A 16,944-nucleotide genomic window follows, 5' to 3' on the forward strand; every position below is an offset into this window, starting at 1 on the left:
AACCTCTGCCAGCCAAGAAGCTCATGGAAGGCGGGGGTTGTGTGAGGAGGTAAGACTCACAATCTAGGTGAAGTTTCTGCCATCATACATGTTGTCCTGGGTCAAGGCACCTGCTCTGGAAGTAGTAGTTCATGCCAGGTCAGAGGGTGGCTGAAGTCAGGACACTTATTCCAGAAAAATTGTTTCAAGCCCAAATGGCAAGTGGTGGCAGGGTGGCTGGTTATAGATGGAGTTCTTGCCCACGTAGAGTAGAGGTAACCAGTGATTGGTACTGTGTGTTCTACTGGTCAATGAGACAGAGTTCACACAACTCCAGGCACAGAGGTTGAGCACTAGGAGTCTGATTCGTGAACAATAAATGATATTTGCTTTATCTCAATATGACTGTGCTGTGTAGGTCCTCCTGGTAGGGTGCTCAAGATCAATAATTCTCAGTGTCTTTTGTTTTTGTGCAGTTTCTTCTCCTTCTGTTTGACATGGAGTCAAGTTCTTCCATGTTGTGTTTGCTGATCAGGGTTCTAACATTGTCATCGCATATATCCAATTTACTTGTTTGCTTATGTGTTTGTTATACAAGTGATGGTGATATACCTGATGATGTTGTAATCTTGTACCACCTTTAGGAGTCTTTATTTTTATCGATCATTATCATTTAACTATTTTTACGTAAGCATCAGTTGTTTTTATGATTAAAAACAAATTAAAATAAAAAGATACAGATGTTAAATGATATGTAGTAAAAAAGGGCAGTTTAATATGAAAAAAGGGCAGAACATGCTAGCATTCCTCAAGCTAAAATAACCAAATAAATATTCAAGTCTCAAGCAGCAATATTGAAGGATTCTATGGGAAAATTATTAAATGATACCAAAAAAAAGGAAAGAAAAACCACCAAAAAACTAAACACCTATGAGGGGGAAAAAATGAGAAGCTGATGCCAGGGGCTTAAGGGAAGAGCAAATGTTTTGAGAATGATGAAGACAATGAATGTACAATTGTGCTTCACACAATTGACATATGTTTGGATTGTGATAAGGGTTGTATGAGCCCCTATTATAAAACGATTTTAAAAACCCAACTAATCTCCCTGCCATTAAGTCAATGCCAACTCATAGCAACCCTGTAAGACGGGGTAGAACTACTTCTGAGTTTCTAAGACTATAACTTTACAGGAATAGAAAGCCTTGTCTTTCCCCTGTGGAGCTTCAAACTGCTGACCTTGATGTTAGCAATGCAAATGTAATCACTATGCTACTGGAGTTCTCTATTGAATGATACAAGAAGTGTGATAAGTATTTTGTACCAGATGGACCTCCATAGGAACATGTGGGCAGAGTTTAATCAGGTTGCAGCTTGAGTTGAAGGGAGACTGAGGTAAATCCTTTGCACTGCTGGCACCCCGTCTCTCTTCCTCCCTGGTGATCAGGCCAGCAATTTGCTGCTTGAGCTAGTTGGTTGCCTCAACAGTGTGCTGCACTACCTGTGGGCTGAGCCTACCCACTAGAGCTGGAGGCTCCTTTGAGACCTGCTTCACCAAGCTCATGGATGGAGCCTGAGCTGGTGGATCCTGTTGCCATACATTGCTTGATTTTGAGATCCCATTGGTAGTGGTGGTGGGGGCACTTTACTAGGCTACTGAGCTACTGACTTTTGGTGCCCCACCCTGCAGGCCAACTTTGCTTGTCTTGCCTGAGGGAAGACTCTGCTGTCTACTTCCTTGACTTTGGCCTGGCAGCCCACCTGAATTGAAGGACCTTCAGTATATTAACTGTGTCATGAAAGTGAGTTGAACTGAGCCCTCTGTACTGCTCTGTGGACTAATTAGCCATTATATTCTTTCTCTCTGTATAAACCTATCATTTTACATATAATAAGTTCCCTGGTTTTGTTTCTCTAGAGGACCCTGCCTAACACAGGAAACATCAAAAGAAGATGGGAGGAATAGAGAGTCACTGGTCAGCAGGCTGCCTGCTGCACCACTTGTGACCTGGGAACACTGACATGGGAAAGCAGTGGAGGTCAGCCTGGTGGCCATGGACCAGGCTCTTGTGGATCAACAGCCTCCTGGGGATCAATAAGACCCTGGTGATTGAGCAGCATGGGGTGCACACTTACAATGGCAAGGAAAATGTAGAATTTGATGCTGATGACCTCTTTCTTAGTATACACTGACTGATTGGGAGAGATCAGAAAAATCATGAATACTATTACTCTTTCTCAAATTGTCTTCAGTGAAGACGGTGAAGGCTGGAATTAGGAAAAGTGCCAAAATAGTGGTTCATCTTCACCCAGCTCTTCCTAACAACTAACTTGGCCCATTCCAGAGAACTAAGAATTCCTATAGCCAACTCTCCTTCAAAGAACATGGTCTTATTGAGTTTTATAGGTGCTTATTGGAGGAACTGACCCAGAGAAGATCGGAGAATATGCAGTTTCCAGTCATTACAAATAAATAAAAGACCTCACCCATGAAAAATAAGGGCTGTAGGAATAGTAATCAATGAAAGGAAACTGGAAGAAAAAGGAAAACTGATAGAAAACATTTCTGAGTCCTTTGAGGACCTCAGCAAGGTCCTGATGAAAGCTAAGGAAATGGTGGAGTTATCTAAATCGATTGCTAATAAAATGAAAGACAAACAAGGTGACATTGCAGAAGATAAGACCATCTTGTTTAAATTGTACTTGCTGACCATGGTATTAGCTAACTCGGTTAACCGGGAAGCCAATGGCTCAGGCACACAGTATCACATGCAGTTGGTCAAACAGCTGGCTGAAATATTCCAGGCACCTTTAGAGGAACAAGGGTGCAAAACTGAAAGATGTGTACTGCTTAGTAAACCACACTTGAGGGATGAAGTTGCTCTCACCCAAAGATTTAGTGAATGTGTGCAAAATGCTTGAATGTGGAGAAATTACCTCTCAGGCTCCAAGTCTTTCACAGTGGCATTATAGTGATTGAGGTTCAGACAAGGAAGAAGAAATGGTGGCCTCATCCTGGAGACAGTTTCAGTTTCAGAAAAGGGATCTTCAAGAGTTTTCCAAGCTTGTAGGAATGTCTATCCTCCTGGCCAAGAAAGGTTGCTTCTTGCTAAGAAGATGGGTTGCCTTTGTACAGATGATTCAGTGGCAGGGTTGTGATTTTATCCCAATTTCTTTATGACACAGAGCTAAGGGTTTTGTATTTGAAATGTCTCTCATCCCTAGATTTATATTATATAGAAGTTATATGGCATTGAGCAAAGAGATAATCTTTGAGAAGCAGAATTTATTGGGCTTTTGCAATGTAATATAAAACTCTAATAAAATTTCTCTCTAAATATTATGATCCAGGAAGCTTACTAAGTATAAACATAGAAAACACAGAAAAATGAATGCCAGGGTAAATTTGAAATCATGATGTGTAGAACCGATATTTAACTTACAATATGGTGTATTTTAACATGATCCTCAAATCTAACCTTTTTCAAAGAAGGGAATGTAGCTCAGAGGGTGGGGGTGGGAAGCTGCATGTTTGAGCAAGTTAGGTCATTGCTTTATGATGACTAAAATCCTGTGAATTATAAATGAAGCATTTCATCAATGAAGGAATTGGGGCAAACCTGAGAACTTTGGTACAGGGAATACATGGGGTATCAGAAATAGGGAAGGACAAAAATACAGATGAGGCACATATTGAAGATAAAACACCTGTGTACATCGAAATAATTCAACAAGAGAATAATAAGAGAGTGCACTGATGGGGAAAATATCTTCAGCAATGACACATCAGATGAAGACCCTATTACTAAAATCTACAATACTCTGCTATCTTCCAAAATGACAAAAACTAATTGCCCACTAAGGTGGCAGGTAAAGGATGAATAGAAGTTTCACAAGGGCAGAAATCTGAATGGCCAATAAACATGAGAAAATGTTCCTGATTATTAGCCATAAGAGAAATGCAAATTAAAATAACTGTGATACCCCCTAACACCCTCAAAGATAGCCCAATTCAAAAAATCAGAAAGCAACAAGTGCTGGAGGGGCTGTGGTGAGATAGGAACTCTCATCCACTGCTGGTGGACCTGTAGGTATGTATGTACAGCCACTGTGGAAATCGATCTGGCGATATCTAAATCAGATGGTAATTGAGATACCATACAACTCAGCAATCCCTCTACTAGGCAAGAAAGAAACCAACGCCAGACATCTGTGCTCCAATGTTCATTGCGGCACAGTTCACAATTGCAAGGAGTTGGAACCAACTCGAATTTTCATCAACAGGTGAATGGATTAAAAAAACGGTGGTACATACATACAATGGATTACTACGCATCCCAAAAGCTGTGATGAACGCATGAAGCACATTGCCACGTGGGAAGAACTGGAGAAAATTATGTTAAGTGAAGTGAGCCAAGCACAAAAGGACAACTACAACACGAGTCCGCTGAGGTAAGCTTAAAAATGCAAAAGGAGCATAGGGGAAAAGCTACTGTATACACATATTCCTGGGGTGAGGTCCAGGGATACATATGGTAGCCAACTTAAAAGGAGGGGAACAGGGCACTAACCCACCCAAGGGGAAGGGTATTGTTTGTATCTCCACAAGAGCGACCAGACTTCAACCCCGTGCTCCAAGATGTGAATGCAACCTGCCGGCATGAAGCAGGGAACCAATAGAGAGGTCTGATGGACTGCCCCCAATCCCAACTACGTGGAAAGCCTCCCCTGTGAGATTCTAACACTGAGGGAAATATGACTGAGACTTATTCCCTGACTGGTATGTAGAGAATCTGGAAGGTTCCATGGTTGGAAGGCTGCCACGCTGGTAGTTTGAGATATAGTCCAAGTACATTGTCCTGCGGTAATCTATCAGATTCAAAATATTTGCCATAAGCCTGAGTTTTTTGGCTCAAGTTTATTAATTTTGTCATTAAATTTACCTTAACAGCTTTCAGTGTATAGAAAATAACTACTTCGCCCCTGTGGTTCTTTTGAATTTTATATATCAAACAAAGGGGGGAATTGTGGGCCAGAAAAAGATTTCCCCCAGCTTTGTCTCGCCCAAAGATCTGCCAGATATTAGAGGCTCTTTTGCAGCACATAGTGGGAGGTCAGATGCTTAGAGATCTTCTCCCTGAAGGCATTCCGACATGAGTCTGGTCCACTGTAGGTGGGGCTCACACCCTACTGAGAAGGACAGTAATTGTTTCCATGGAGAGCCAGAGAACAGGTCAAACCTGCTCAGTGACATCCAGAGTTAGGCTGCCATCCTGAATCAAGGATCCACCCATCTTGTGACATGTAAACCCCCAATCCCTTACCTTCCTATTGCATGTATACCCCTAGATTGTCCCCCTCCCACTACTGTATTACCTATAGTACAACCTCTTCCTGTGACGTGTCTTTACTCGTAATTAGGGGGCTGGCACGTCCCCAAAGATATATAAGCCTTGGTTAGCAATAACTCTCACTCTCCTGCCCTGTACCACCAAGAGGAGCATGCTACCATGAGATGTGTCTGACTCCTTCATTTTACGCTGTCTCCTATCTCTCATGCTGTCTATTACTTTACTATAATCTTTATTTATTATCGCTGTACAATTGCACCTGCTGGGCCTGTGGTGATTTGTTAGGGGCTGGCTCCCTGACATTCCCCTCCCTGCAGAAGAAGTCACTTCAGAGGACAGCACTGAAACGACAGCTCAGGGAGAGGGACACGTGTGAGCAGAGCACATGAGAGTAAGTGAAGGGGAAGGAAGAGAGAGTGGAATACATCCTGGCCCACCAAGTCCTAAGGGCTATATTCACACTCAGAGCAGCCAACGTGCAGAGAAGACCATAGGGCCAGCCCCACTACGAGACCCGACATCCCTCACTGATGCATAGCCCTATGGGGGACAACACTGGAGACACAGTGCGGGAATTGCGCCTGATCTGACCCTACCACACTGAGGAGAAACACTAAGGGTGTGCACTAGAACAGGAAGGGGAAAAGAGCAACGAAGACCCCAGATAATACCAGAAATAGACTTTGGAGTCAGGGCGTGGCACCACATCAGAATCAACCAGAAAACACTCCTAAAGGTCAACAAACAGACCTTGAACTATTTGTAGGCTTTCTCTCTTTTTTTGGTCATTAGTTTTTGTTGTTTTGTTTTCTTTCATTGCTTTGTTTTGTTCTGTCTTGTTTTTGTGCATATTATTATCTCTGCAGGCCTATCTAGATAAGATAGGCGGGATAAACAATCTGGAGGAGAAAACAACAGGACTGATGGTTCTGGGGACATGGGAGAGGGGAAGGTGAGGGGAAAGGAAGTGGCGTTAACAAACCCAGGGACAAGGGAATGAAAACAAGTGATTCAAATTGATGGTGAGGAGGGTGTAGGAGACCTGGTAGGGCTGGATCAAGGCCAATGTAATCAAGAGGAATTACTGAAACCCAAATGAAGGCTGAACATGATAGTGGGAGAAGAGGAAAGTAAAAGGAAATAGAGGAAAGAACTAGGAGGCAAAAGGCATTTATGGAGGTCTAAATATAGGCATGTACATATGTAAATATATTTATATATGATGATGAGGAAATAGATGTATGTGAATATATTTATAGGTTTAGTATTAAGGTAGCAGATGGACATTGGGCCTGTACTCAAGTACTCTTATTCACCTTCCCAACATGATTGCAGAAGACAAAGTGGGTGCATAAGCAAATGTGGTGATGAAAGCTTGGAGATAAGAGTCCATCTAGCTGAGAAGCAAAAAAGCCCACATGGAAGAAGCACACCAGCCTGTGTGATCATGAGGTGTTGATGGGATCAAGTATCAGGCATCAAGGAACAAAAAATCATATCATTGTGAATGAGGGGAGTGCAGAGTAGAGACCTAAAGCCCATCTGTAGGCAACTGGACATCCCCTTACAGAAGGGTTGCGGGGAGGAGATGAGCCAGTCAAGGTGCAGTATAGCACCGATGAAACAAACAACTTTCCTCTAGTTCTTTAATGCTTCCTCCCCCTCACTGTCATGATCCCGATTCTACCTTACAAATCCGGCTAGACCAGATGATGTGCACTGGTACAGATAGCAACTGGAAACACAGGGAATCCAGGACAGATAAATCCCTCAGGACCAATAATGACAGTAGTGACACCAGGAGAGTAAAGGGAAGATGGGGGGGAAAAGGGGAGCTGATCACAATGATTTACTTATAGCCCTCTCCCTGGGGGATGGGCAACAGAAAAGTGAGTGAAGAGAGACATTGGACAGTGTAATACATGAAAAAATAATTTATAATTGATCAAGGGTTCATGAGGGAGGGAGGGTAGGGGAGAGAGAGGGGAAAAATGAGGAGCTGATACCAAGGGCTCAAGTAGCACCCAAATGTTTTGAGAACGATGATGGCAACAAATGTGCAAATGTGCTTGACACAATGGATCTATGTGTGGATTGTGATAAGAGTTGTATGAGTCCCCAATAAGATGATTTTTAAAAACAGAGTCATCTCCCTGTCTATTGTTCCCACTGGGGCTCCTCAAGGAGCAAGTCATCACTACAGTGCAGTGTTGGGAGCCCTGGAACAGCACGGCAAATTGCGTAACATGCTTGGACTCTTCCTTTCCGTGGACCATTTCCGAGGGAAACAACTTTTATAAAACATGCAGCCATTTCAAGTGGTAGAATATGATGAAGAATATTGAAGAAAGATATCCAAGCTGCGCTGAAGACACTCATGACAGACGGGCTCCAGGCATTTATGGAATACCAATGGAAATGTTTCCGTCAACTAATAAAGTACTGCAAGTGCTCACTCAGCTCTTTCAAGACATCTGGAATACCCGGACAGCCGACTAGAAGAGATAGCTGTGCCCATTCTAAAGAAAAGTGGCCCAACAGAATGTGAAAATTATTAAGCAATATAATTAATGTCCCACGCAAATAAACTTTGCTGAAGAGGATGTGGAAGTAGGGACATCATTGTGGATGTCAGATAGACCTTGGTTAAAAGCAGAGAATACTAGAAAGACGTTTAATTTTGTTTTACTGACTATGTGAATCATAAGCTATGGACAACATGGAGGAAGATCAAGGATTCCAGAAATTATTCTTGCACTTATGCTGAACCTGTACATAGACCAAGAAGCAATGGTTCAAATATAGGGGAATACTGCATAGTTTTTTGTTCTGATGATGCCTGATACCGATCCCTTTGACACCTTGTGATTACACAGGCTGGTGTGCTTCTTCCATGTGGGCTTTGTTGCTTCTGAGCAACTATAGTTTATAATCAGGAAAGATGTGCATCAGGGTTGTATCTTCTTATCCTACTTATTCAATCTGTATGCTGGACAAATAATACAAGAAGCTGGACTATATAAAGAATAGTGAAAATGCCCCCAGGTGTTGGGTCCTATCATTGTGAATGGGGGTGGTGGTGGTGCAGAGTGCAGACCCAAAGCCCATCTGTACGCAAGTGGACATCCCTTACAGAAGGGTCGCAGGGAGGAAACGAGCCAGTCAGGGTGCAGTGTAGCAACGATGAAACATACAACTTTCTTCTAGTTCCTAAATGCTTCCTCCCTTTTAACCCCACTATCATGATCCCAACTCTATCTTACAAATCTGGATGGACCAGAGGATGTACACTGGTACAGATAGGAACTGGGAACACAGGGAATCCGGGGTGGATGATCCCTTCAGGACCAGTGGTGAGAGTGGCGATGCCTGGAGGGTGGAGAGAATGTGGGGTAGAAAGGGGGAACTGATTACAAGAATCTACGAATAGCCTCCTCCCTGGGGGAGGGACAACAGAGAAGAAGGCAGGGGGAGATGTCAGACAGTGTAATATATGACAAGATAATAATAATTTATGAAATATGAAGGGTTCATGAGGTAGGGGGGAGTGTGGAGGGAGGGGAAAATGAGCAGCAGATATTAAGGGCTTAAGTATAAAGCAAATGTTTTGAGAATGAGATGGCAACAAATGTACATATGCGCTTGACACAATGGATGTATGGATTGTGATAGAATGGTATGAGCCCCCAATAAAATGATTAAAAAATAAAGAAAACAGGAAATATTAAAGCCGAAAGGTCAATCTAAAAAAAAAGTGAGGATGACAAGACTTTGTCGCACACACTTTGGACGTGTTATTAGGAAAGATCAGGCCCTGGAGGAGTATATCCTGCTTGGTCAACCGAAGGGTCCGTCAAAAGGAAGACCCCAGGGAGACGGATGACACAGTGACTGCAGCACCGGGCGCACACAGAACAACTGTGAGGATGGCGCAGAGGGTGGCAGTGCTTGGTTCTCTTGTACACAGTCAGGATGAGCTGGGACTGACTGGAGGGCACCTAACAACAACGGCCAGGTAACGCGTGCCAACTGGTCGGCTCCCAGGAACTTTATATAAAAGGATAGAACGGCCTCAGTTTAATCTTTTTGGAAGCAGGTTTGACCACCTACCTTTCGGTTCACAGCTGAGCACTTAACTATTGCATTACCGGGTATTAAATATAAATTGTATGAAAATGAATGAGGGATGAGATACAGACAGATTTTTATGAGGATTAAATGACTCACTGCATTCAAGCCTTGAGCTCAGTAACTGTTAGTTACCTGGACTGTGAGGATGAGAAACAGGTGGAGAGAGAAGAGGGTTATGCTTAATGGCTAATCTCTTTCGCCATCTTGTGGCTAGTGGAGCATATGGCATGCAGAATGTCGATGCCAATAAAAAACTGATTTGTTTTGCATCTTTTGGCGTGGAGTGGGTAGTTAGCTACTAGATGGTACTTAGAGTCCCCTATTCTTTGGGGATGACACAGGACCAGGCAGAATTTCATTCAGTGATGTATGAGGTTGCCATGAGTCAGGTGATCCCGGGTGCTCTGTCCCCCAACCCTAACATGTCAAAGACAAACAATAAATTGGCTGATCCCCGTTTCTTTTCTAGTTTATCTTTATCCATTATAATTATTACTTGCAAACAACAGAACCTACTTTAACTGAAAAAGTATTTAAACTCTAGAAGACAAACAGGTCAGAAAAAAATATGATTTGGAGGCTAGGCGACCATTGCACTGCTTCTAGAGACAAGCATTGCTGAGGGTGAAACCAGGACTTGGCCAGAGGACGTCTATTCCAGCTGTCTGTGAAAACTCTGTCTTTCTTTCAGCTGTGCTCCACCCCACTCCCTTTCACTAGCATGGATTCCAATGGACAGTTATCTCCTCATTTTTCTCTCTCCTGTCTTGATGTAGAGCATATGATTGGTAAGACTTATGGCTCATGCCTTCCCCTGAGGTTGACTTATGGTTGTCCACCTTAGAGAATCAGGACTCCTAAACAGGAGATCTCCCCAAATTTAGAAAAGTGAATTAGAAGATGCAGAATAGGACAGGGGGTAAAGGTCTGACCCTAGGGAGAGGGCGAAAGCATGTATGCTTCAGGGTCTCATGTCTCTTCCTTAGGTTGTTCTAGATATTTTCAAAACACTACTGGGAATCTACTTTTATTTCTGTTGTCAGATTCCACACTGGTCATGCCGAGGTAGGCTGTGGAAATACCAGGTGGAAAATTGTTCTAGGATAGGAGCTCTCTAGAGGCAGGACCCGTGTATGTGTGGTTTATGATTATATTTCACAGTCCCCTGTTCAGAGAAAAATAAGAATGAATGAATTAATCAACTAAGCTGATAACTCTCTTTATGTTGTAACTTTTCACAAATCTCAGGGCTTCTAATCCTCAAAAGAAATCTAAGATATGCTGTTTTGAGGATGTCTTGCTAAATAAGGGTGATCAAAAGAGAGGTAGCTCCATTCATACCAAATTGCAATTTCATGTGGAGTTTCTTACATCCTCTAGCAGGCACCCACTTGAGTGCACACATTCTTACGTCTCCATTCAGAGGAAATGGATGATAGAGTGTGTGCAACCAGATTCTACAGTTTGACCAGATAATTTTTTGAAACAATTGTGAATTCAGTGAATATTTCCAGGACGGATTCATGAAGCATTCTAACAGTGCAATTGCTCAATATCACTGAGTCTTAAAGCATATGTAAAAAAAGAACGAATGACATATGACATGGCATCTGACTTCTAGTTTTGCAATGGTGATGGAAAACCAAACTCCATATCAGCATCCCCCAAGGCACATTTCTAGAAGGCTGAGGTCACACATCCCCCACCTGAACAATTCTGACACCAACTGTCACTGCCACAGTGCACTCTACTTTTGAGCTAGGCTTTATAATTCATTGAATGGTCACACAGACTCAGAAAATACTCACGACAATAGGGGTTGTTGAGAAACTTAACAGGTTACAAACATTCAGGATACAACTATTCAGACAGGGCAGCTTTTTCTCAGCTGTGCCTGCAGGCAGACCTCTCTCTCTGATCTTTGATTTCTCAGCCACAAGGCCTAATAGCTTCTGCCCTGCTTGTGCAATGTTACAAAGCTCTTTCTAGAGCTGATCGTAAATGCTCAATGGGCCTGCTAGCCCACCATCACCCTCAGTCCAAAGGCACTAAGCTCTAGCTTCATGGATCAGCAAAACTAGCTTCCCTAATCAAGTGCCTGGAGGTACCCCATTCCACAAGCTACCCTCTTACCCAAAAGCCATTCAACTTTACTTGCTCTGTGGACCGGGAAGCTTACTGCTGTGCCTCATTCTCTGGCTCTTGGTTCTGCAGCTAATGTTGCTCCTCTGCCAATCTTCTGGTGTCCCCACTGTCTCTTGGATCAAGGAGGTTCAATGCACAGAAATCTCAGGGTCCAAAGGATGCACTCTACTCCTGGCTCTTCTTTCTTGCTGGTAGTGAGACCTCCCTCTTCTTGCTTAGGAGATGGTTCATTTTATACCCAGCTTATTCCCACGTTCTCTTACGCAGACCAATTAAGAAAAGGTTGCTTGGTGGGAGTTACAGAGACTATGGCTAGAAAAGCCACATTAAATAATTCACTGCCCTACAACCTATTAAAACGGAATGTTTAGCTCAGCTGTAGGCTTGTCCAGTGATATACTATACTTTCATGAAATTGGCCTTGATATTGGTTCTACCCATCACTTGGAATTGGGCAAGTTCCCACCTCCGGCTGACACTGTTCAAAGACACCACCAGAGGGAGCAGGTATGCCTCTGCGAAGGTGGAACCTGTTATTTCCGGTTTGAAAGTCTACAACCCCCACCTCATCTGCTCTGGAAAACTCCACTGTGCCTCAGCAACAGGGTAGCCAATCAGGCTCAACCGCATACCCTTACCAGTCACCAGCCCCGAGTGAGATGTGGAATGTAAAGGCGCCAGCGGCCTTCAGATAACATCTATTATAATGCTTTGGAATTTCTGGCCAAAATGTAATCTTTGATTTCTCTCTCATTGATTTGTTAGATTCATGAGACACAGCATACAGTTGTACTCATTGCTAAGGCTTTTAGAATCAGCAAGGGAGAAAGACGGAGGTGGAGTCTTGAGAAATCCAGGTATAGACTTCCTTATGCTCTCCCCCTCTGGTGAAGGGACACAGTGAGCATTCTCTTCCCTGGGAAAAAAATATACGTATATTTATCTCTATCTAGTACCATGACTGTTATGTTTATGCCCGGAGAAGCTCATTAGAGACACAGTATTTTGTTTAATTGGAGGCTGACAACTTCTGCCTAGAACATACCAAAATTTCAGAGTCCCAGAAGGAAAACAGGTATTCAGCATACATACAATATTTGTACAAATATTTTAGGCACACCTTTATCAATTAGGGATCAAGTCAAATACCGTTAGAATTCCATTGCTATCATATCAAATTACCACACATTTAGAGGCTCAGATTATGCAATTTATTTTAAGAAAACTCTAAGAGAGCTCTGTATGCCAGAAGTTCCGCACCAGTCTCACTAGGATAGAATAAAAAAAAATCTGCAAGCCTGTGTTTCTTTCTGAAGGTGCTAGGGAATATTCATTTCCTAACTGTTCGGGTTGCTGGCAAATGAGGGCTGTTACCAGCTTGTAGAGGCAGCTGGATGCCTTGACTTGTGGTCCCTTTAGTATCCTCAAAGCCAGAATTGTGAATTGAGTCCTTCTTTAGTTTGATCTACCTTCCACCATCACATTTCTCTGACCACAGCTGAGAAAGTTGTCTGCTTTTAAGGATCGTGGTGGTTAAGATTGTGTGTCAACTTGACTGGGCCATAATTCTCAGTGCATTGGCAGTTATGATATAGTGATCCCCCATGCTGAGATCTGATTTAATGTAATCACACCAATGATAAGATCTGCTTGGAGCAGACAGTCATTTGAAAGGGGGGTTCCTTGGGTGTGTGGCTTGTTTCCAATATATGTAGATGTCCTAGCAAAGCTTGTGCACTTTCTAGTGGGATCTGGATCCTGTATTGGGTTCATCATTTGAGCTCCAATTCTTTGGATGTGGGCCAGTGGGCTGCCATTTTGCCTGGTGATCTTGGCAGTCAGAAGCAGCTGCCATCTTACATGCCAACCTTGGATCCACTTAGCTCTGCAGCTAAGAGAGTCAGGAGAAGCATCTAGCCGGGCATCTGATCCATGGACTTAGAACTTACCAGCATTTACAACTATGTGAGCCATTGACTTGAGAGAAATCTCTGTATGTATCCACATGTCCCAGCTAGCTTCACTGGCTGTGCTCCTCTAGCGAGCCCAGCCTAAGACAAAGAGAGACTCATGTGATTGCATTGGGCTCACTAAGACAATCCAGGATAATCACCCCCATCCTTTCAAGGTTTGTAACCTTTGTTCGTGTAAGGTGGCATACTTACAGGTCCAGGGGGCATCTTTTGGGGGGCTTCATTTGCTTACCACAAATGAGAAGTTTCTAGCTATGAAAATGTAGTACCATGAATGAAGCACTTTTCATTTTGACCCCCAGCTTCAGCTTGCTCTTGGACATTTTGCTGCTGTCTTCCCTCAGATAAGACAACTCCAAGGGTAGGGTTATTTCAGCAGCAATGCAAATAGACTCCACCTTTCTTTTTTTTTTTTAATCATTTTATTGGGGGCTCATACAATTCTTATCACAATCCATACATACATCCACTGTGTCAAGCATATTTGTACATTTGTTGCCATCATCATTCTCAAAACATTTGCCTTCTACTTGAGGCCTTAATATTGGCTGCTCATTTTGACTCCAACCTTTCAAGTAGGTCTTTATAGATATAACAGTTGGGTATGTTAGATTAACTTTTTTCTGCCCATCTATGCATATAGAAAGATGACATCACAAATGATGAGTGACCACCTCTCTTTCAATAGCAGGTGTCTCCTCTCAATCTTACTTGAATGTTATAGACCAGAGGTCCGCAAACTTCAGTTCAAGAGCCATGTGTTATATACATATGGCTCTAAAATAAAATTGAAAATGAAAATAAAGCTACAATAGTTTTGTTTTAAAAATTTAAAGGATACTATACAGATAATGGTGATTTTATTTATTTGTAAATATATTATTGTTCTTGAATACATACATACTCTATTTTTTAGGGTTGTGCAAGGCTTTTTGTGCTCTCCTCCCCGGGACCCACCCCCACTTCAACTCTAGTAAGAGCTAAGATCAAGAAAACTATTATATTAGGTCAAGGTGATAGGGAGATTGGCGGAAAATAGATTCTAGTTTAATTGTTCAGTTATGTGAGCAAAAGAAAATTACCTATTCTCTCTTATTGGCATTTCCTCATCTGTTGACAGGTATACCACCAATTTTATAATTTTGAATGCTTATTATGTAAATGCTCACAACACAGGTAAGACAATAACTTCTAGATCATCATGACTAGAGCATCCTAGGAGGGAGACCATCCAGTGGAAGAAAATACAATATTATAATTTCATTTCTGCTTGGAGCTTCCTTTTAGGGGAGAAATAAGAGAAGAGGCAGAGTCCCACATTTAGAAACTATGTTGGCCTTTTCTTCTCCTGAACATTTAACTTTAAATTTAAAAGTTCATTTCTCTTTCTTACTGTGAACATGTGAATTATGAACTTTTGTTTTTCACTCCCCACTTCAGCTTGCTCTGTATTCCTGGCCTTGCCCCAGCTATGGCAACTCCAAGGGTACAGTTATTCAGAAGAAATGCAAATGAAATCAAAGAGTCCAAAATCAACTTTTGAGTTTCATAAAAGACTTCAGAAAACTTAACACACAGAAAAGAGAACGGAAAGAAAGTACACGTTGAGCTGTAGGATCTTAGGTCTTTTGAATACCAAGAGATGAGGACCTGATCTATCAAAGGGCAGAAAAGAATATGTGGTTTGTTTAAAGGACTTCTGGCCATTCTAGGCTTGATAAAGATCCCAGCCTGAAGGGAGGGGCTAGGACATTCAAGGAAAGAATTGGAACCCCCCTTTTAGATTTCATTCAAGCCTTAAGGAGAAATACTTCTCTCTTTCTCTCTCCACATTGGATTTGGTCCCCTTCCATCCCCAAATAACACAGTGGCAAGAGACATCACAGGCCAGAAAAGCTGTTGAGCCTTGGCTTCAGCATTGAGGAAGGAAAAGAAAGTCTATGTTATTTACAGAAAATCCAGAACCAAATGTCAAAGTAGGAGGGGCTTGAAGCCAAATACCTATGTAATTTAAAACTTTTAAAGAGTTTACCTGATATGGGTCCCTGGCAAAGCACTTTCGGTACTTTGGGGGAAAAAAATCTACTGACTTCGTAGTTACTGTCAGCTAGAGAGCCCACTCCTCCCAGCACTAGCGCAGCCAGGTAGTCTCCTGGCAGTAAGGTGGTAATGCTAAAGGCACAACAAGTCAATGAAATGGCCTAACATATCCAGACAGAGGCAGAGCCACTTAACCTGAGATTGGCTGGAAACTGAAAAATATTGTGTTCTTTACTTTTAGAGAAAGGGTACCTGGCCCAGGCAATAAGAATGGTGTTCAGACTAAATTTTGAGGTATCAAATGGGAACAAGTTTCTATTATTAACAATTCAGTTAGTAGTCCATTCTGCCTGCAACTGCTAACACTTCATGGTTTCTAGCTTAACGAACTCTGAATTTTGGAGAGACCTCTTGCAACCATTAAAGGAAACAAATAAGAGTCTTCTAAGAGTACTGCGCACCATGGTGAAAACAATGGAATATTATTACTCCAGCTGGGTGCACAGGTACACATCAGGGGGAACAATGCGTTCCAGTGAATTGCAGGTTAGCTGTGACGTGCAAGTGTGCGTGTGCATTCTTAAAACAACAAACATTTATCGACGTGATAAATTCTTCAGAAGATTCTGAGACAGAAGATATCTTGGCAGGAAGGAGTCCTGAATCCGTGCTTTACTAACTGTGCATCCTATGCTAAATTAACTTGAAATCCCCACATAGTAGTTTTCCTGCCTGTGGAGTAAGAAAAACAATGTTGAATACACATAGTTATTATGAGGAATTAATTAGATGCTTTGTCCATACATTGATTTTTTAAATGAGAGATATTCATGTATTATACCCTAAAACCACCACACATATGAACCCAAATAATTTTTAAAAATAAAGGCCACTCAGTAGAGATTTCTAATTTCAGAGGTACATATTTTTAAAATGTATATATACATAACTTATATGTGGCAAAATGATATGTTTTTATCAGGGAATTTTCTTCATAGATAGTATTTTTTAAGGATTAAAAAATTAGTAGATTATTTGGCATTGAATGATTTCAAATAATCGTGATGGTGATTATGGAAATGATACGATGTTTTATTTGCAAAGCCAGTTTTCTTCTTAGTTTTTAATCTCATTGGCTGTTGACAAAGTCCACCTCTTACTCTTGTAAATAAAATGTGGCTATTGCTAGGTCCACAGTGTGTGGTTGCCATGGTTTGCCTCTGTTTCATAAGCTGTTGCTTGGCAATCCCACGCATCAGCTGGTACTTGTTCCTCAGCACTCTCCCCACATATTCTCTGAAGTATAATGAGTCTGAGGGTGGACA

General features: G+C 42.1%; 1 pseudogene; it reads left to right on the top strand.

Annotated features, from left to right (window-relative positions):
• The first annotated feature begins 2,001 nt into the window (after positions 1-2,001).
• LOC142433394 (vacuolar protein-sorting-associated protein 36 pseudogene) lies at positions 2,002-3,171 on the top strand (annotated as a pseudogene).
• Positions 3,172-16,944: the final 13,773 nt, after the last annotated feature.

This window comes from Tenrec ecaudatus, chromosome X (genome assembly GCF_050624435.1).
Source record: "Tenrec ecaudatus isolate mTenEca1 chromosome X, mTenEca1.hap1, whole genome shotgun sequence".
In the NCBI taxonomy this organism is placed as follows: Eukaryota; Metazoa; Chordata; class Mammalia; order Afrosoricida; family Tenrecidae; genus Tenrec; species Tenrec ecaudatus.